We start from the raw sequence: 21870 nt of genomic DNA on the forward strand, positions 1-21870 counted from the left end.
TTCTAATAGTGATGTTTTAATTTTTCGTTTTCTTTTTTTAAATACATTTTTCTTAATAATTACATTACAAATCTGAAATATAAAATGAGAAAGAAAATAAACTTAAAAATCAGAAAAAAAAAAAGAAATTTTATATTAAAAATATAAAAATAATATATTCGAAAAGAATAGTCGTAATATATGAATTGAGTCAACAATTTAAATTTTTCTAAAACTAATTTAATCAAATACCAATATTAGAAATAAATTACTTAAATAATATTTAATCTATTCTAGTCCTTAGACACGTATAGATTAGAGACATTCTCGTAAAGACAACGAACTGAAACAACGTCGTAAGTTCGAACATTTAGAATTCGTGCAAATTCAGACCATTCCTTTGTTCTTTGAAAACCTTCTGTATCCTTGATAGAGTTGAATCGAAATTCCTTTTATGGAAAAAGAGTTACGGAGATAGCTTTAATGTGTTGGAGACCAAAATCCAGAAGTCACTATTTATATTTGAGTGTCACAACCATTAAACCCGAAAGAGCAAATAAAATAGTATCTGTGATTTTATTCTCATTTAATTCTAAATCAAAAGTAATAATGACTTATTTAATTCAGTATTTATGATAATAAATGAGTTGACCATTATATAAGTCATTTAATATAAAATAGCTTAATTTACGATTATAATTAATATATGTATTGCCCATAAATAGATTAGAAAATAATAATTTTGTAACAAAATAATCATTCAATTTGAATTACAATTAATTGATTGATAAAAATTATAATAAATTGTATGATATTTAAAAAATTAACCAACTCAATTAGTTGATATAATTAATTTATTATAATAAAATGAATTTAATGAGTTAAAAGAAATAAACCGAAAAACACCATCAAAAACATGTTATGACAGTTTTATCATTAAGTACAGAAATTTAATTTTTATATAATAGAATAGATATTTACAGATTTATTATATTAAACACAGACTAAAAAAATACACTAAACAAAATAAAAGCATCAATGGTAAAATATAACCTAAAAAATCACTTAAATTAAAAAAGAACCTGTGATGAATTATAATAAATCTATATATGAGAAGTAAAAGTGAAATAAACAATTAAAAATAAAGTAAAAAGAGTAATTAAAAAAAGTAAAAGAAGATAGAAAAGATAATGTGTGGAGTAGATAAAAATTGTATTGCAACAGAGGATTAATATAATTAATTAATACAAAGGATGAAAGAGAAAAATCAAAATACGATCTTATTAAAAGAATTTCAAAAAAAAATATTTTAAAAATTTAAATTATCTTTAAATAAAATAATAATACCCTTAAGAATTATTAATCAAAATAAATAAAAAAATTAATATAAAACAAAATCATAGAAAGATATTAGCAAAATTAAGATAAAAAAACAAAAATAAAAAATTACAAATATTTTAGTTGAAGTACAAAATAGAGAGGGAAAAAAGGGATATATAAAATAATAAGATAATAATTTGAATTAATTGAGTTCATTTTTTTCATTGATTTATATATTATTTATTAAATAATTTAATATTTATCTCGATCATATTAAATAATAAATTAGTTATAATTAATTTGGTTTAATAAATCAAACAAAATTTAAAATAATTTGATATTTACTCTAATTAAATTAAATACTTGAAGTTATGATTAATGTAATTTAATGAATCAAATAAAATATTAAATGACAAAATATTATCCTAATCAAATAAAATTACATAATTGATTAGTTATAATTAATACAATTGAATGAATCAAACACATTAAATTGAAAAATAATATAGTTAATTTGTGTCTTAAGGACACATTTTAAAAATATTTATTTTGCAACAACTTTTATAAAAGATTTTTTATAATATTTTTAACCTATAGTTTAAAAGCACAGTTATAATAACCCATTAAAAAGTACTTAATTAGTTAATACAAATAATTAATATAATTAATTTAGTTCAATAAATTAAAAGAAATAAATGTGAAAGGAAGAGATAAAGAAAAAGTAAAATTATAAAAATATATATCCATTAAAAAGCAATAAAAAAAGTCTTTTTTAGTTTTTTATTTATTAATTATCAATTTATTATAATTAATTTCAAAACATTTATTATATATTATTCATCTTATAAATTAATACAATCAATTTATTGATATCAATTATCGATAATTAATTATAATTGATATAACTCATTTCGCTATACTTTCTAAATAAATAATTAAAAACGTACGTCTCAATTTTTTATTAAAGTAAAATAAAATAAAATATATAAATTTAGTAGATATAAATCTGAAAATTATAAATTTTATTAACAACTCAAATAAATTAGTACCATAAAATTAAATTTAATGTCTATTTTAAAAATAATTACTGACTTTTTATTCTTTTAATTATTAATAATTTAAATAAAATAATACCCGATAACTTATTTTGTTATTTATTTTAAGTAATTACTAACATAGTTGTTAGTAATACCCAAGTGTATATTATCAACATAATTTTATCACGGGTATTTCAATCTTATCGTCATTGTAATTTTGTACCGTCTTATCTTTTTTAATTGTTATTATTAGAATTGTTAAATAATATTAAAAAATTCTTTAAAAATAGAAATAGCGATGACACCTTGAATAATTAATTTAATAGAATTAAATTTAAACGAATAAGATGATTCAATCAATTATACAAATAATAGCATATTTATAAATATTAATATTGAAAATAATCTCACTAATATAAATGATCAATACAATAATTATATGAAAAAATAACTAATTACATAATTGCATAATTTTCAAGATCCTATATAGTTAAATCTAACGGATAAATAAAAAAATATTTATATGATAATGTCCTAATATTTTAGTATACTATAAATCATATTATAAATTTATATATCATATTATAATTTTAAGTCAACTCCTTAAACATATTATAATATAAACCATCTAAAAAGATACACCAAATTAACGAATATCACATGGGTCACAACATACACTCTAAATTGTCACGATATTTCAAATAAAAAGAGCATCAATACAAAAAAATCAATAAATATATATAACTAAAATAAAGAGCAACAAAGAGACACACAAAAATAAAATAAAATAAAGAGAATCAATAAAAATATTAACATATAAACTACATACACGAACAATGTATATATTAATTGTGAATAACAAAAAAAAAGACAATATACATATATATATATGAATTGAAGTACACATGACAAAATAGAATATTACAAAACAAAATTATAGTAAGATTATTTAAAAACAACATAAAAATCACACATTTTTTTTTGTCAATCAGAAGCTAAAATAAAATAAAAAAGTGTGCGCCTAATAATAAGCAATTAAAATAAATAAAAATTTTAAAAAATAAAAAAAATAAAATGTATAAATAAAGATAAAAGAAATAAAAATTTAATAAATTACAAAAATTGTACCTAAACACGAGAGAGAGAGAGAGGGGAGAGGGAGGGAGGGAAGGAGGGGGAGAGAGAGAAAAGAAAGCGAATGAGTAAAAAATATTTAATCTTGTATAAATAGAGGATATTGAGAAAAATAAACTAATTAAATTAATTCATATATTTTGTTATCATATTTATTATTTATTAAATAATTCGATATTTACTCCAATCAAATCAAATAATTAACATAATTAACTAAATTAATTATAAATCAGGAAACACCTTAAGAGCATGTCGCATCAGTTCTGTTATTAAGTACAAAAATCTTTTTTTTTTTATATAATAAAATAGATAGATAATAAAGGCATTTTCTTAGATTAGTATATTTGTGAATTATTCATTAAATATTAATTGTAATATTGTAATATAATTATAATAAAGATATTTTTTTAAAATAAATTTATTTAGAGAAATATAAATTGGTTATTAATAATCGGTGCCATTATCATATAATTATTATTATTATTATTATTATTATTATTATTAAAACGATTAAAAATATTTTTGGTTGATAATTGATAAGTAGTTTAATAATGCATTAAATATTGATTTGATATAATTATAATGAAGATATGTTTCTAAATTAGTATAATTATGTATTATTCATTAAATATTAATTATAATAAAGATATTTTGTAAAAAATAATTTAAAATAAAAAAAAGTATATTTATTTTGGGGGGAAAATAAAATTACGATTGATAGACACCTCACATTCGTTAGTTGGAAACCCTCAGCTTATTTGCTACCTCGATGGCACGTGGGTGTAGAGTAGCAATTATCATTGTGAATGGAAAGATGAGAGTGAACACAGTGACATTTTGTAGGGCATTGGCTTTAATAATGGCTAAGGATGAAAGTATGAAAGACAGTTTCCCTATAAAGCTACAAGAATAGGATGAAAGCACATGGTGAATCAACTTCAACTGCCTGGGTTGCTTGGCGACAAAAGCATAAAAGAACGCAGCGGGTATATTACGGTGGGTTGAATTGGATATGCCATGTCAATTGTCATAGCCCATTTTGCAAGGGCCAACTTTGGGCCAAGACTCAACCCTTAAAAGTGGCTCCTTCAAAACCCGAGCTATACATGTTCTTGCTCCTCCTACTTTTCTATAACATCTTAACTGTAATAATTTTGTTAAGAACTGAGTGTCATAATTTATGAAAAATAAAATTAAAAAAATAAATATTATTTTCTGTTATTAAAACATTATAATTTCTTTCTTACATTTTCGTAATTGTATCTATTGTCCGATTTATATATAAAAATATAAATTTTATAATTATTAGAATTTAAAAATTATTATATGCTATGATAACGTTACATGACCAATTTATGTTTATGTTTATTTATTAAATTAAAAGTATAACCAAGGATCACTTAATACATTTATCATGTCTATCTATATGCCCAACTTCACGTTACGCCATATTTACAAATTTCTTACTGTGCTTAGCCCAATGTATAAAAAAAATCTTCATGTCATTAAAATTTTAGGTATTAATAACCTTTAATCTTGCAGGAACAAATCACTGAACAATTACAGTGTTGCTCTGAGAGAGGCCAGGAAAGGTAGAAACATGTGTCACTAAGAAAATCTATACACGTTAGTTCTGTACTTATAGATGTTTTTTTTGTATCTATACAGTAGCATTTACTAGTGAGGATCTGTTATCTCCTTCCTGTTTTTTTTTTTTTCTTTCTAAGTTTTGAGTATATTGGTGTAGATAACACCGGTGATAGGTTTCATCCTCCACCATAGTTTTTTTTTCTTAGTATTTTGCAACGACAATTTCGATTCCAGCAATGACCAAATAAAACGCAAAGGGTAGTTTGGCTGAAACAATGCTGATAGTTTTGATTCCAGGGATGGTGTTGTGATAGACTACAGAGACTAATAGTCTATTTGGACACCTTTAAATGATGGAATTAGAATTCAATTCCATTAAGAAATGAATTCCTAAAGAAATAGAATTCAATTCCATAGTTTGGAACAACTAACTCATTTAATGAGATAGAATTGAATTTGATTATTTAGAATGACTTGTTGATAAATTACATTATTTCTCTAAGACATTTTTACCCCTCAATAAATATTAAGTATAATTTTATTTATTAATTAAATTAGATAATATAATTATATAAATCACTTATAAATAAAATTGGTCTAACACAACTCACCAATTAGATCCATCTTACCCATAAAATCATGATAGGTGAAATTTTTTTAAAAATAAAAAATTTAAATTATTTTTAAAACTTGAAACAAAAAAGAATGAGAAAAAGCATCATCTCCAAAATCTCCATGAGAAGCGCTTTGGTTCCTGTGTTGGGATACTTTAGCTTCCTGGCTTCCAATTCTGCCATATCAAAAGATTTTATAGACCTCGCCGACCACCTAAATCAATCCAAACCAAACAAAACAGGCCCTCAGAAAAATAATCTGAAAGTATATACAATAATGTGTATAAGCTCCTAAGTAGTGACAGACTAACAAACTACTTCAGGTGAAGAAACTAGCTAAATTATGCAGCCAACAACAAATTGATGATGATAATAGAAATAACAGAAAATCAAAGGATTAAGCTAAATTGCAAGGAAACTCAAATCCATTGAATTAAAACTGGTGATAAAAGACAGTAACAATGAACTCACTGTGGAATTTTGTCAATTGTATCCGCCTTGGGTTTCCTGCACACAAAAAAAAAAGGGGGAAAAAAGTGATCAACTTTAAGCAAATTTGAGGAAAATTAAAGAAACCCAATTTGAGTTTGAGAAGAATTACGTGGTAGGAAGACTAAAAAGGACACGGTTGCAGTGGTGGCACGGGTGCGGCAACTCACTGAGGGGAATGGAGGGATTGGAGAGAGGCGATGAATGGTGATTCTGGTTCCGAAAAGAGAAGTGAAGAGAGAGAGATTGAACGGATTATGGAATATTATAATTTGGACAGGGGTATTTTTGATATTGCACAGTTTAAGTGAGATTTAGGTGAGAATTGATTTTGAAATCAGACCAAAATAAGTCTGATTTGTAAATGCGGGTAAAATGAGAATTGGAATTCTCACAGGAATTCAACTTCATATTTTTTTCTATTCCAAAACAAGGAATAGAATTCAATTCATCTATAATTTTAAATAAGATGCATTCCAAACAAGCTGTAAGAGTGTGTTTAGAAACTTTAACGAGATATATAGAATTGAATTGAATTCTGAGAAGAATTTATTTATAATGCAATTCTCACACCAACTCTTAAATTTAGAACAAAAAGAATTGAATGGAAAAGGAATATTTAAAGTATATTTAATATTATTATTTTACCATCGATAAAAAACTGCTTCTTCCTTTTATTTTTTTCTACTTCTTGCTACGCTTAGCAAACAGCATGCCATGGTTAGCCTAAACTTTCCACCAATTGTTTCCCTTTCAGTTTCAATCACAAAACACAATAACAACACCTTTTCCTTCGATTTCCTTAGTGTCCAACCATTAAATCTTCACCCATTAGATCTTCTCTTTTCTTCACTTTCTCTAGGACTTTAAATAAAAAAGTCCAAAAACATTTTTTTTTGAAACTAAACATTCCCTTGATTAATTTTTTACAAATCTAAAGATTCTATATACACATTGAAGAGGAGCGAAGAGGAAGAGAAAAGGGAGTAGAAGAATAAGAAATGGGTATATTTGAAATCAAATTATGTTAGGGTTAATTTAGATATTTTAACTGTTAAAAGTTTTTTGTTTTGTGGATTTTGGTGGCCAACTCTTTTCAAGGATTCTTCTCTTTTTTGTAAATCTTGTTCTCAATGTCTTAGATTTGGTAATATCTCCAAGAAGGATGAAATTTCCCAACAAACCATGCTATTTTGTGAGATTTTTGATGTGTGGGGTATCGACTTCATGGGACCATTCTAAAATTCTAATGGTTTTCTCTACATTCTACTAGCCGTTGATTATGTGTCCAAATGGGTGGAAGCGATATCCACCCGGACGGACGATGCTAATGTGGTCCTTTCCTTTGTGAGAAATAACATCATTTGTAGATTTGGGTTGCCACGAGCAATCATGAGTGACCAAGGCTCACATTTTTGCAATAAGAGAATGGAAGGGCTAATGAAGAAATACGGCATCATACATAAAGTGGCTATGGCCTACCACCCACAGACAAATGGCCCAGCCGAGGTTTCCAATCGGGAGATTAAACGCATATTGGAGAGGATTGTGAAGCCCAATAGAAAGGGTTGGAGTGCCAAGCTTACCGACGCACTATGGGCATACCGAACGGCATACAAGACACCGATTGGCATGAGCCCCTTTCGGTTGGTGTATGGCAAAGCTTGCCACTTACCGGTGGAGGTAGAGCATAGAGCATATTGGGCCGTCAAGAAGTGCAATCCAAGTTTGGGTGGGGCCAGAGTTGAGAGAAAGCTCCAATTAGTGGAATTAGAGTGTTTGAGGTTGGAAGCCTATGAGAACTCGAGACTTTACAAGGAGAAAATAAAAGTCGTGCACGACAAAAACATAAGAAGAAGAGAATTTAGAGCCGGTGATCTAGTCCTCCTTTACAATTCAAGATTGAGATTGTTGCCCGGAAAACTAAGATCAAGATGGGAAGGGCCATATCAAGTAGAGAAAGCGGAACCCTATGGGGTCTACCATTTGCACCATCCCTCAAGTCTGGATATCTTCAAGGTCAATGGACATCGTTTCAAGTTGTACCATGGTGAGAAAATGAAAAGCAACAAGGAGATTGAGGTATTCCTCTTGGAAGACGCACCTCTTGGCAAAGAGCAATGAGCTAGTGAAAGTCCAACTTAAGGACATTAAACAAAAGTGTTAGGTGGGAGACACCCCACCACAGTGAGATCTATCCTTTTACCCTTTTTATATATAGTTCTTGAATTCTTCATTGTTTTGTGATTGCTTAGCTATAGCATTATTTGGTTGGATTTGATTGTGGCTACCTTGGATAAATTGTTCATGAAGATTTGCATTGATTTTACAATAGATGGATTGATTGTGTGGTAGAAAACACCCCATCTTTAGGTATTGCATGGAGTTTTGGGTGTTTTTGACCCCTTTGGCTTGTTTTCCCATTGAATTCATGATAAATATGCATTCTTCATGTCTTAAAAAAAGGAGGGGGGTGTGCGTGTGCACACTAGGTGGACACGCGCCCATAGGCCACTCGCAGCTCCTTGGTTATTTTCCAGAGAGTTGTGCCAATTCTGAGCCAACGCTAAGCCCCAGGCACAACGATAGTCACGCGTGCGCGCACCTGGCGTGTACGCGTCTATGACCTTAATTGCGCAAAGTGCGCGCGTACGCGCCAATGGTGCCATCTGCACTCCTGGTTCATTATCCAGAGAGTTGTGCTAATTTTGGGCTAACACTATGCCTTACGCCTGACTCGACTTACGCGTAAGCGCACCGTGCGCGTCCGCGTCGCACATGTCAGTGCAATTCTTAGTACTTTTTCCCGAGATTTGAGCCAAAGTTGTGCCCACGTTGTGCTGGAGGCACAAATAAGACACACGCGCAAGCGCATCTGACCCTCGCGCGCACACTTACATATCACCCACTTCGCCCATACGTGCACTAGACGTGTCCGCGTCCTTGCTGTATTTTGCCCATGCACGCGCACGCGTGCATGGCGCGCGCGCGTCGGTCTTACGACCCAATTACCTCTAGGGTGCCCCTTCATTCAATTTTCTCCCCTCTTCTTACCTTCATCCTTCTTCTCTCCTCCTACCCCCTCCTACCACTTCTACCACCTCTCTTCCGCCCCATCCACCGGCGGCAACCACCACCTTCGGCGGTTCCACACCCCTCTTTCCCCTCTCCTTTCCCATACCTCTCATTCCCTCCTCTCACACTTACATTCCTCATTTCCTCTTCTTCTTCTCAAGGTATTCTCGCTTTCCCTTTTTCTTGCTTAGCTCTCTCTCTCCTTTCTTCCTTTCATTAGTTTCATTTCCTTACTCTTCTTCTTAGTTAGCTCTCATTCATGATTAGTTTGTTTCTTGGATTTTCTTTCTTTTTCATTTTCTTATGGGTGTTAAAAGTGGGGATTACTCTTGCATTGATGAGTTGCATTGTCTTAATTACTTTTTCTTGCAATGTGTGGTATGCTATGATGATTGATGATGCTTTGTGGGATGTTACATTGTCACCTTTGCTCTAATTTTTATCACAAAAAGGAATGCACACCAAGTGTTTGATGAAACGCATACATGACTTTTTGAGTTAAATTTGACTTAGTGTTTCCCATATAGTGTTCTTTCTCATTCACTTGCTTGTTCATATGTGCATTGAGCCTCCTACTCTTCTTGCTTCATCTCTACATGCTCATCCCTTGACACTTACCTCTTGTCATTGATGTTGAGAGTGTGTGCTCCTCATGCTTCTTGCTTGCATGCCTATACCACTCTTACATCACATGCTAGTGATTGGCCATGGTATTCATTATTGCCTTAATTACATGTTGCAGCTGTCATGTATCTAAGACACTTCTTCTCTTATGCCTTATCACTTGCATGAATATTATTTCTTGGTGCTTCTTTGAGTTTAATTTTGCCACCATTCCCCTCTTTTCTAGGATGGTTATCAAGAAAGACCAAGGAAAGGCGTCCAAGAAGGCACCGTACCCCCACGGTCCACTAGCAAAGCACACCAAGCGCCTAGAGCCAAGCCCCTCATCAATAAGACAAGGAGCGTTGCTAACATTGATGTTTTGGAAAAGGACAACTCGGCAAGGGATCCAAACAAGTTCCCCAACCGATACTGCGAACTTGTGTACCCCTTGATCAAAGAAAAGAACTATCACGCAGAGCCTCTTCTAGCCCCTCCGGCTCATGTCATTCTGCTTGTGATGCCCTGCATCGAGCGGCGGCAATGGGAGTTCCTATTAAGGAAGCCACACGAAGCAAACTTGTCCTGGGTGATGGAATTTTACACCAATTACCACTCATCGTCCCTTGCATCGGTATTTGTGCGTCAAAGACAAGTTCCCGTCACAGAGGAGGCCATTCAAAGTGTGCTTAAGACCGGACCGTCAGCGGAAGGAATTGATGCATATCAAGAGATTTTGTCGCAACGATGCAAATATGGGTTTGACTGAGATGCCGTCCTCAGGGTCATTGCCATACCCGAATCATTTTGGATTCGAAGAAGGATGAGACCCCAGCCCAAGGGCATCACCACACGTTTTTTCACCATGGAGGCTCAGGCATGGGCCCAAATTCTAGCCCATTATGTGCTCCCAAGCACCCATGGCTCATCTATCACTGCCGAGTTAGCCCTGTTGGTTTGGTGTGTTCTCACAGAGAGACCGGTGCCCGTCTCATTTGCCAGGCTATGGGCCGCATCCACGCTAAAGGAAACCTACCCATCCCCGCTTTGGTGGCCAACTTAGTTGCCACAGCCGGTGTCCCTCGAGAGACTAAGGATCGGAGGACCATGATCTCGGTGGACGACAATGTTGTTCCAACCGGGAGATACCTCAACCCTCCGGCGGACACCGAAGATCCGAACTTAGCCATCCCCATAAACATTCCCACCACTTCCACCGCACCACCAAAATCATCCATGCAACGCATAGAGGACCTCCACAAGAAGCTCGATCATTATGAGCGGCGCAACCAATGCCGATACACTTTTGGCAAGAAGCTTCTAAGTTGCCTAGCACCACCTATGGAAGAACCGGAGATTTCCACGTCCACTGGCACCGTCAATGAAGATAGCGATAATGGAGAAGATGATGGACACTCAAAAGCCGATCAACCACTGCGTCTTACCCAAGGCACGGAGGACCGTGCCAACTTCTAAGTGTGGAGAGGTCGGCCGGCTGACCGGTCTCCATAGGTAACACCCGAAAAAAAAAATTTGTTAAATCTCTTTGCATGATAGTTATCTCTTCTTAAGTCCACTTGGTTAGAGTAATGACTTCTTTCCTAGGAAACTAGAATTTTAGGGCAACCCTACCAATTTTGAAATTTTTTTAGGCTAAGCTTGTTTGAAGAATGTAATCTGGAACATGGATTTTGAGCCAAGAACACAAGCAAGTGAGTTTTGAGCCTAATTGTGTGGCTACATCTTCTAGCCACTTACCTTCCTTCTTGTGTGCATTGTCCTCTCTCTATGATTGTGAACCTTAATTTGTTTAATTCTATATGTCCATTGTTATATGTATGAATGCATGTACATGATTGAAGCCATCAATTCACTTGGCCACTTACCCAAATGACCTTACCCTATAACAACCTTTGCAACCAACTTTGAGTCTATGCTTAACCTACTTATTCTTAAATTTAGCACATTACAAGCCAAAAGTGGAAAACCATGAATGTCCCTATTTGAATCCTTGAATAGCTTAGGCTAGAGTGTGTGTGTCATTCAAGTGTGGGAAAACGGGGGAGGGGGGCATCAGTTGAGGTAAGAGCATGTTATTTTTTTTGTTAAAAATATTGGAAAGTGGATACATACTCATGTGTTGACCAAATGTGTAGACCATATGGGTTGATAAGAAAAAAAAGAGAAACAAAAGAAGAGACAAAACAAAAAAAAAGAGAAGAAAAAGGCATAATGAAAAAAAAGGAAGAAACAAACAAAGCAAGAAAAGAAAAGAAAAAAAAAGAGGGGAGAAAATGCCCCAAAGTAAGATTTAAAGACAAACCAATGCATATGTATAATGATCAAAAGTAGATGCATGAGTATGTGGAAGAGTGAGGAATGGGTAGTTAGGTTAGTAAATAATTGTATAGGATGTTATATAGGTTAGGTGGGGAGCTTAAGTTAATCAAAGGATTCAATTTTTAGCCCACTTAACCAAATATATAACCCTACCTTAACCCTAACCCCATTACAACCTTAGAAAAGACCTCATGATATATGTGTACATGCATAAAACAATTGTTGATTGTTAGAGGAAGAACAAATTTTGGAAGAGCATGAAGTAAAGGAGAATTGAGTGATTAACCCTATACACTGAGCGAATAGAGTGCAAACACTTCCGGTGAGGGGTTCGAAGCTCAATTCCTTGTTCCCGGCTCTCGCGAGCGTTCTTCATGAAAGTTGTGCACATTTTCACTTTGATGATTGATGCCAGGGCATTTTGGCCAGTTTCACTGACCTTTTCTTTACTGTTTTTAGGATAGTTTCATGCATTTTCTTAGGAAATAAGCTAGTTTTGGGTAGATATTCACTTACACCTAGATTCAAGCATACATTGTGCATTTTACATGATTTCATGAAGATTTTGCATGAGTTTAGTGACAAATTGTATGTTGCATTACCCATGACTTGGACTAGAACTTTGATGCACTCTATTGCCTGATTTCAGGACCAAAGGAAGCAAGGAATGGGAGGTAACTTGCAAAGTTAATGAGAAAAGTGACTGCCAATAACGCTCTCGAAGTCATCATTACCCACGTTAAAAGTCACGTTAACTAAGTTAACGTGAACTCTAATGTGAAGAAGGAAATTTGAGCCAATGTTAGTGACACTTAACATTATCACTAACGTTGGCCAATACTCATAAGTGGCCACGTTAGAGTCCACATTAACTTAGTTAACGTGGCCTCTAACGTTAAAAGGGGGAAAGGAAGCAAACGTTATTGACATTCAACATTGTCACTAACGTTGGCCTAAGTGCACAATGCCACGTTAACTCCCACGTTAACTTGGTTAACATGGGAGCTAACGTGAAGAGGCAAGGGTGGTCGACAACATTAGTGACACCCAACATTGTCACCAACGTTGGAAGCAACCACACAACCCCAAGGAGCCACGTTGACTTCCACGTTAACTTAGTTAACGTGAAAGAAGAAGGTGATGGCCAACGTTAGTGACACTCAACATTGTCACTAACGTTGGAAGGAGCCACACAAGCCACTATGAGCCACGTTAACTCCCACGTTAACTTAGTTAACGTGGAAGTGATGAGCGGATAATTTGTACGCTTTTTGGCATTGTTTTTAGTATGTTTTTAGTAGGATCTAGTTACTTTTAGGGATATTTTCATTAGTTTTTATGTTAAATTCACATTTCTGGACTTTACTATGAGTTTGTGTGTTTTTCTGTGATTTCAGGTATTTTCTGGCTGAAATTGAGGGACTTGAGCAAAAATCAGATTCAGAGGTTGAAGAAGGACTGCTGATGCTGTTGGATTCTGACCTCTCTGCACTCAAAATGGATTTTCTAGAGCTATAGAACTCAAAATGGTGCGCTTCCAATTGCATTGGAAAGTAGACATCCAGGGATTTCCAGAAATATATAATAGTCTATACTTTACCCGAGTTTAGATGACGCAAACTGGCGTTCAACGCCAGCTCTCTGCCCAATTCTGGCGTCCAGCGCCAGAAACAAGTTGCAAAGTGGAGTTCAACGCCCAAAATAGCACAAAAACTGGCGTTCAACTCCAAGAATGACCTCTCCACGTGTAGACTTCAAGCTCAGCCCAAGCACACACCAAGTGGGCCCCGGAAGTGGATTTATGCATCAATTACTTACTTCTGTAAACCCTAGTGACTAGTTTATTATAAATAGAACTTTTTATCATTGTATTCGAGTCTTGGTTACTCCGGTTCCCCTCTGGGGCCGAGACCAATGAACTCCATTATCACTTATGTATTTTCAACGGTAGAGTTTCTGCACTCCATAGATTAAGGTGTGGAGCTCTGCTGTTCCTCAAAGATTAATGCAAAGTACTACTGTTTTCTATTCAATTCATCTTATTTCGCTTCTAAGATATTCATTCGCACTTCAACCTGAATGTGATGAACGTGACAATCATCATCATTCCCTATGAACGCGTGCCTGACAACCACTTCTGTTCTTCCTTAGATTGAATGAGTATCTCTTAGATCTCTTAATCGGAATCTTCGTGGTGTAAGCTAGAATGATTGCGGCATTCAAGAGAATCCAGAAAGTCTAAACCTTGTCTGTGGTATTCCGAGTAGGATTCAATGATTGAATGACTGTGACGAGCTTCAAACTCGCGAGTGATGGGCGTAGTGACTGACGCAAAAGGAGGGTGAATCCTATTCCAGCATGATCGGAAACCTCAGATGATTAGCCATGCCGTGACAGGGCATCTTGGACCATTTTCACAAGAGGATGGGATGTAGCCACTGACAACGGTGATGCCCTTGCATAAAGCCAGCCATGGAAAGGAGTAAGACTGATTGGATGAAGACAGCAGGAAAGCAGAGGTTCAGAGGAATGAAAGCATCTCTATGCGCTTATCTGAAATTCTGATTCCAGGCATCTTGGCCAGTTTCACTGACCTTTTCTTTACTGTTTTTAGGTAAGTTTCATGCATTTCTTTAGGAAATAAGCTAGTTTTGGGTAGATATTCACTTAAGCCTTGATTGAAGCATACATTGTGCATTTTTACATAATTTCATAAGGATTTTGCATAAGTTTAGTGACAAATATTATGTTGTATTACTCATGACTTGGACTAGAGCTTTGATGCACTTTATTGCTTGATTTTAGGACCAAAAGGAAGCAAGAAAAGGGGAGGTAACTTGCAAGGTTAATGAGAAAAGTGATTACCAATAACACTCTCAAAAAGCCATCAATGCCCACGTTATAGAGTCACGTTAACTAAGTTAACATGAACTCTAACGTGGAGAAGAGAAGTTGAGCCAACGTTAGTGACACTTAACATTGTCACTAACGTTGGCAATTACGCATAAGTGGCCACGTTAGAAGCCACGTTAACCTAGTTAACGTGGCCTCTAACGTTAAAGGGGGAAGAGAAGCCAACGTTAGTGACACTCAACATTGTCACTAACGTTGGCCTATGATGCAAAGTACCACGTTAACTCCCACGTTAACTTGGTTAACGTGGGAACTAACGTAAGGGATGAAGAGTTGTCGACAACGTTAGTGACACTCAACATTGTCACTAACGTTGAAGCAACCACACAGCCCCAAGAGTCACGTTAACTTCCACGTTAACTTGGTTAACGTGGAAGCTAACGACGAGGAATGAAGGATGAGCCAACGTTAGTGACACTCAACATTGTCACTAATGTTGGGATGGCTAAAGATGGCCACATTAGAAGCCACGTTAACCTAGTTATCATGGACTCTAACGTGAGACCTAGGGGCACATTGGAACGTTAGTGACAATGTTGAATGTCACTAACGTTCTCGAAGGATGGCAAGGGCCACGTTAGAAGCCACGTTAACCTAGTTAACGTGGGCTTTAACGTGAAGCAAGAAGGGGCACACTGGAACGTTAGTGACAATGTTGAGTGTCACTAACGTTCTCGAAGGTTAACAAGGCAACGTTAAAAGCCACGTTAACCTAGTTAACGTGGGTTTTAACGTGAGGCAAAGGGGTGCATTGGAACGTTAGTGACAATGTTAAGTGTCACTAACGTTCTCGAACTTATATTCTCACTAAATATTAACACCCCTAACGTCCTGAACTAAAGTCTCCGCCCACTTCGCACTTTCTCTCTACAAGTAAAGCCAAGCCCAAATAAAGAAAGGAACTGCTTCAAACTCAAGATCCAAAGGCCCAAGACTTGAAGAATCACACTAGGAGCTGAGAAGAGTAGTATATATAGGAGTAGCTTTGAATTGAGAAAAGTTCTGGAGGCTGGGAAAAAGAGAACTACTCTCTGTATTTTACTTTCTTTGCAAATTCTAGTTTTATGATGTATTCTCCATCTTTGTTTTCATTTTCAAGAGCTATGAACAACTAAACCCCTTTCATTGGGTTAGGGAGCTCTGTTGTAATTTGATGGATCAATACTAATTTTCATTATTCTTCTTCTATCTTTCCTCTTGATTTTACTTGAAAGCTTTCGATCTTCATCCAATTGAGTAGTTATCTTGGAAGAGAAGCTATTCAAACTTGGATCTCTTTTGAACCTTGAAAGAGGAATGAAGAGATCAAGCTAGAAATGCTTTCTCATGCTGGACCAAATTGGGTTTGGATGGGTATGTGACTATAACCCTCTCAATACTTGATTTGGGAAATGCATGTGGTATAATCAGTGACCATACTTCATCTCTTCTCATGAGCAATTGACTAAGGAATTGGCTATTGATCAAGATTTGAGAGATTGAATTGCAAGAAATTGTAATTTAATCACTTAAGATTGCCAAGGAGATCAATGAGTGCATTGATTGAGGAAGAGATGAAAATGAACTTGATCCGGAGAATTGCAACATCTCCTAAACCCAATGAACTCCCCATCTCTGATCTTACCCATTCTCTTTAATTTCTGCCATTTACTTTTATGAGCAAATCCCCCATTCCCATTTACAATTCTGCATTTTATTTTCAGTCATTTACTTCCAGTCCTTTAATTCTAGCATTTACTTTTCTGTTATTTACATTCCCGCCATTTTATTTTCTGCAACTCACAACCCAAATTCTGGATTCGCTCAACTAGAACATTCTTCTAATTAAAGTTGCTTGATCAATCAATTCCTGTGGGATTCGACCTCACTCTATTGTGAGTTTTTACTTGACGACAAATTTGGTACACTTACCAAAGGGAGATTTGTTGAGAGACAAGTTTTCCGTGCATCAAGTTTATGGCGCCGTTGCCGGGGATTGATTGTGCATCAACAATGATTAAATTGGAAGATCACTAGATTGAGCATTTTTATTTTGTGAATTTCATTTTTCTGTTTGAGTGATTTGCTTTTGTTTTAGTTAAACTTCTTCCCTTCCCCCTCTACTCTTTTATTTTTCTTTGTTATTTTCAATTCTGTTTGCTAACCCACTAACTGTTTGATATACTGCATCACCCACAACTAACAGTAATTCTGACACAAATACTGTCTGCATCTATTTTCTTTGCTTGTACTTGTTGGTTGTATGACAGGGAGAAGAAGCGAGGCTTCAACTTCCTTTGATTCTGAACCTGAGAGAACCTTCCTTAGACTAAGGAGGGAGGCAAAAGAAAAACGTGTAGTTGGTGCTGAAGAAGAGGAGGAACAATTTGAGGAATACTTTGAACCAAACATGGAAGAAAACATGGAAAATCATCATGAAGAAGAGACTCACAACCATGGCAGAGGAGGTGGAGCAAATCATGTTGGGGAGGATAGAAGAGTTTTGGGCTCTTACATCAATCCAAACCCAGGCAATTGTGGAAGTAGCATCCAAAAGCCAACAATCCATGCCAACAACTTTGAACTTAAACCACAACTCATCACCCTTGTTCAGAACAACTGTTCGTTTGGAGGAGGTGTTCAAGAAGACCCCAATCAACATTTGACCACCTTCCTGAGAATATGTGACACAGTGAAATCTAATGGTGTTCATCCTGACACCTATAGATTGCTCTTATTTCCCTTCTCACTCAGGGACAAGGCAGCCAAGTGGCTGGAATCCTTTCCAAGGGAGAGCTTGACAACTTGGGAGGATGTGGTGAACAAATTCTTAGCAAGATTCTACCCTCCTCAACGAATCAATAGGCTGAGAGCTGAGGTTCAAACTTTCAGGCAACAAGATGGTGAGACTCTGTATGAAGCATATGAGAGGTTCAAGGACTTAATAAGGAGGTGTCCACCTGACATGTTCAACGAATGGATGCAGCTGCACATTTTCTATGAAGGGCTATCCTATGAGTCAAAGAAGGCCGTGGACCATTCATCTGGAGGATCCTTGAACAAGAAGAAGACCATTGAGGAAGCCATAGATGTTATTGAAACAGTAGCAGAAAATGACTACTTCTATGCTTCTGAAAGAGGGAGCACAAGAGGAGTGATGGAGCTAAACAATGTAGATGCTCTGTTGGCCCAAAACAAGCTCATTACCCAGCAGCTGGCTGACCTCACCAAGAAGATGGAGAGGAACCAAGTAGCAGCAATCTCATCTTCATCAACAATCAAAGAAGGAGTGAATGAAGAAGCAGAGGGGAGTCAAGAGCAAGCCAACTACATTGAGAATTCACTAAGGAAAAACTATGATCCATACTCCAAGACTTACAACCCTGGATAGAGAAACCACCCAAACTTTGGGTGGGGAAGTGAGTAAGATCAAAACCAAGACCAGAGATGTTACAACTCCAACAACAATGCAGCTCACCAGCAATTCACCCAGAGGACATCTCAACACCCCCACAACAACACTTCTCCACACACTTATCAAAACCAAAACAGTACATCTGCTCCGAATCACCCATCAATTGATGACAAGCTCTCTAAGATCGAAACCTTCATTGAAGGAATATGCAGAGACATTCAAGACAGTAAAGCATTCAGAGAGGAAGTGCAGTCAAACATGCAGAATCAAAATGCTGCCATCACAAAACTGGAAACCCAAATCAGCTATCTGTTTAAGCAGCTTCCTAACCATAATTTTTGCTATGATTCCCATTCAAGCAAAAGGGAGGAGTGTCAAGCTATCACACTTAGGAGTGGGAAGGAACTGAAGGAACATCCCCAAAAGCCACAAGAAGAAGGCTCAAATGAAAAGGGAGAAGAGCAAGATGGAGTGCAACCCCCCACGCCAAGTCTGCAGAAAGAAAAAAAGATACCCCAACTGAACATCTCAAAAGCTCCATACCCCCAGCTATTGAAGAAAAAGGAAGATGACAACCAGTTCTTGAGGTTTTTGGAAATCTTCAAGAAGCTACAAATCAACATACCATTTGCTGAAGCCATAGAACAAATGCCACTTTATGCCAAGTTTTTGAAGGAGCTAATGACTAAGAAGAGAAGCTGGAAGAACAATGAGACTGTGATACTAATCGAAGAGTGCAGTGCTATCATTCAGCATAAACTACCTCAGAAACTGAAGGATCCTGGGAGTTTTCAGATCCCTTGCATTATAGGAGAAATCACAGTAGAAAAGGCTCTTTGTGACTTAGGGGCCAGCATCAATTTGATGTCAGTGGCTATGATGAGAAAGATGAAAATTGAGGAGGCTAAACCAACAAAAATAGCTCTACAACTGGCAGACCGGTCGTTCAAATTCCCTCACGGGATAGTAGAGGATTTGCTAGTAAAAGTAGGAGATTTCATATTCCTAGCAGATTTTGTGGTGCTGGACATGCAGGAAGACGCCAAGACCTCCATCATCTTGGGAAGGCCATTCTTGGCCACTGCTGGAGCTGTCATTGATGTTCAGAAGGGTGACCTCAACCTGAGATTACACAATGAAAAGATGACATTCAATGTGTTCAAGGTCATGAGTTATCCACCGGAACAATTGGGGGAATGCATGAGGTTAGATGCACTTGAGGATGAAGTGCAGGAGAATTTTGAAGAAGATGAACCTGAAGAGAACGAGAGATTGGTGGAGGAAGAATCTGAATCAAGTGAAGAGGTAGCTACAGCAGAAATACATATACCAGATGCACCAAAGGAAGGGAACGAAAAATCAGAAGCACCCAAACGTGAACTCAAAGCATTGCCACTCACTCTCAAATATGCATATCTAGGAGAAAATGAAAACTACCCAGTGATCATAAATTCATCCCTCAGTCAAGATCAAGAGGACGAGCTACTCAAGGTGCTGCAGGAGCATAAAGATGCCATTGGATGGACCCTTGCTGACTTGAAGGGAATCAGTTTAGCCATATGCATGCATAAAATACTGTTGGAAGATGACGCCAAGCCATCCATTCAATCCCAAAGAAGGCTTAACCCAATCATGAAGGAAGTGGTACAGAAAGAGGTTATGAAGCTTTGGCAAGGAGGGGTCATATACCCAATTTCGGACAGCCCTTGGGTTAGCCCCATACATGTTGTACCAAAGAAGGGAGGGATCACTGTGGTTACCAATGAGAAGAACGAGCTCATACCTACAAGGACCGTCACAGGATGGCGGATGTGCATAGACTACAGGAAACTCAATGAGGCTACACAAAAGGACCATTTTCCCCTTCCATTCATGGATCAGATGTTGGAAAGACTTGTAGGCACGCATATTATTGTTTTCTCGACGGTTATTCAGGATATAACCAAATAGTGGTTGATCCAAGGGACCAAGAGAAAACCTCATTTACCTGTCCGTATGGAGTGTTTGCCTATAGGCGCATGCCATTTGGGTTATGTAATGCCCCTGCAACCTTCCAACGCTGCATGCTTTCTATCTTTTCAGATATGATAGAAAAATTCATTGAAGTTTTTATGGATGATTTCTCGGTATTCGGAGATTCTTTTCCTAGTTGCCTACATCACCTCGCCTTGGTATTGAAAAGGTGCCAAGAGACCAATTTGGTCTTGAACTGGAAAAAATGCCACTTCATGGTGACAGGAGGAATAGTCCTTGGTCACAAGGTCTCTCATCAAGGCATTGAGGTTGATAGAGCTAAAGTAGAACTTATTGAAAAACTACCCCCACCCAGTGATGTCAAGGCAATTAGAAATTTTTTAGGGCATGCTGGTTTTTACAGAAGGTTCATTAAAGATTTTTCAAAGATAGCCAAGCCCTTAAGCAATCTCCTTGTATCTGATACACCATTCATCTTTGATGAAACATGCGTACTAGCATTTGCACATTTGAAAATGAGGTTATCCTCTGCTCCTATCATTTCCCCACCTGATTGGAACCTACCATTTGAATTGATGTGTGATGCATCTGATTTTGCAGTTGGGGCAGTGTTAGGACAAAGGAAAGATAACCTAGTTTGTGTCATATACTATGCTAGCAAAGTCCTTAATGAAACTCAAAGAAATTATACCACTACTGAAAAGGAGTTGCTAGCAATAGTTTTTGCATTTGACAAATTTAGATCATACCTCATTGGTGCTAAAGTGATTGTTTTTACAGATCACACAGCACTTAAATATTTGTTTGCCAAGCAAGAATCAAAGCCAAGACTAATAAGGTGGATCTTACTGTTGCAGGAATTCGATATTGAAATAAGAGACAAGAAAGGAGTGGAGAACAAGGTGGCAGATCACCTATCCAGAATCCCTCATGATCAAGGTGGAGAAAATGATACAAATGTGAACGAGCTCTTCCCTGATGAGCAGTTGATGACAGTTCACAAAGCACCATGGTTCGCAGATATTGCAAATTTCAAGGCAACTGGGGCATTACCCCCAGGGATCAATAAACATCAAAAGAGGAAGCTCATGAATGATGCAAAATACTTTGTCTGGGACGAGCCATATCTCTTCAAGAAATGTTCAGATGGAATTCTTAGAAGATGTGTTTCAGAAGAGGAAGGGAAAGAAGTCCTGTGGAACTGCCATGGTTCATGCTATGGCGGGCACTTTGGAGGGGACAGAACTGCAGCAAAGGTGTTACAAAGCGGATTCTTTTGGCCCACCCTTTTCAAGGATGCCAAAGAACTAGTAAAAAGCTGCAATGAATGCCAAAGATCTGGAAACCTGCCCAAAAGAAACGCCATGCCACAAAATTTTATCTTGGAACTGGAACTGTTTGATGTGTG

At 36.1% G+C, this 21870-nt stretch overlaps 1 non-coding gene across 1 annotated transcript; it reads right to left on the reverse strand.

The window, feature by feature from the left end:
* Nucleotides 1-17936: 17936 nt before the first annotated feature.
* LOC112753952 (small nucleolar RNA R71) lies at nt 17937-18040 on the reverse strand. Its single transcript, XR_003178311.1, has one exon. It is a non-coding gene; the product is annotated as a small nucleolar RNA R71 (small nucleolar RNA).
* Between the last annotated feature and the right edge of the window lie 3830 nt (nt 18041-21870).

This window comes from Arachis hypogaea, chromosome 15, assembly GCF_003086295.3.
Source record: "Arachis hypogaea cultivar Tifrunner chromosome 15, arahy.Tifrunner.gnm2.J5K5, whole genome shotgun sequence".
Taxonomy (NCBI): domain Eukaryota; kingdom Viridiplantae; phylum Streptophyta; class Magnoliopsida; order Fabales; family Fabaceae; genus Arachis; species Arachis hypogaea.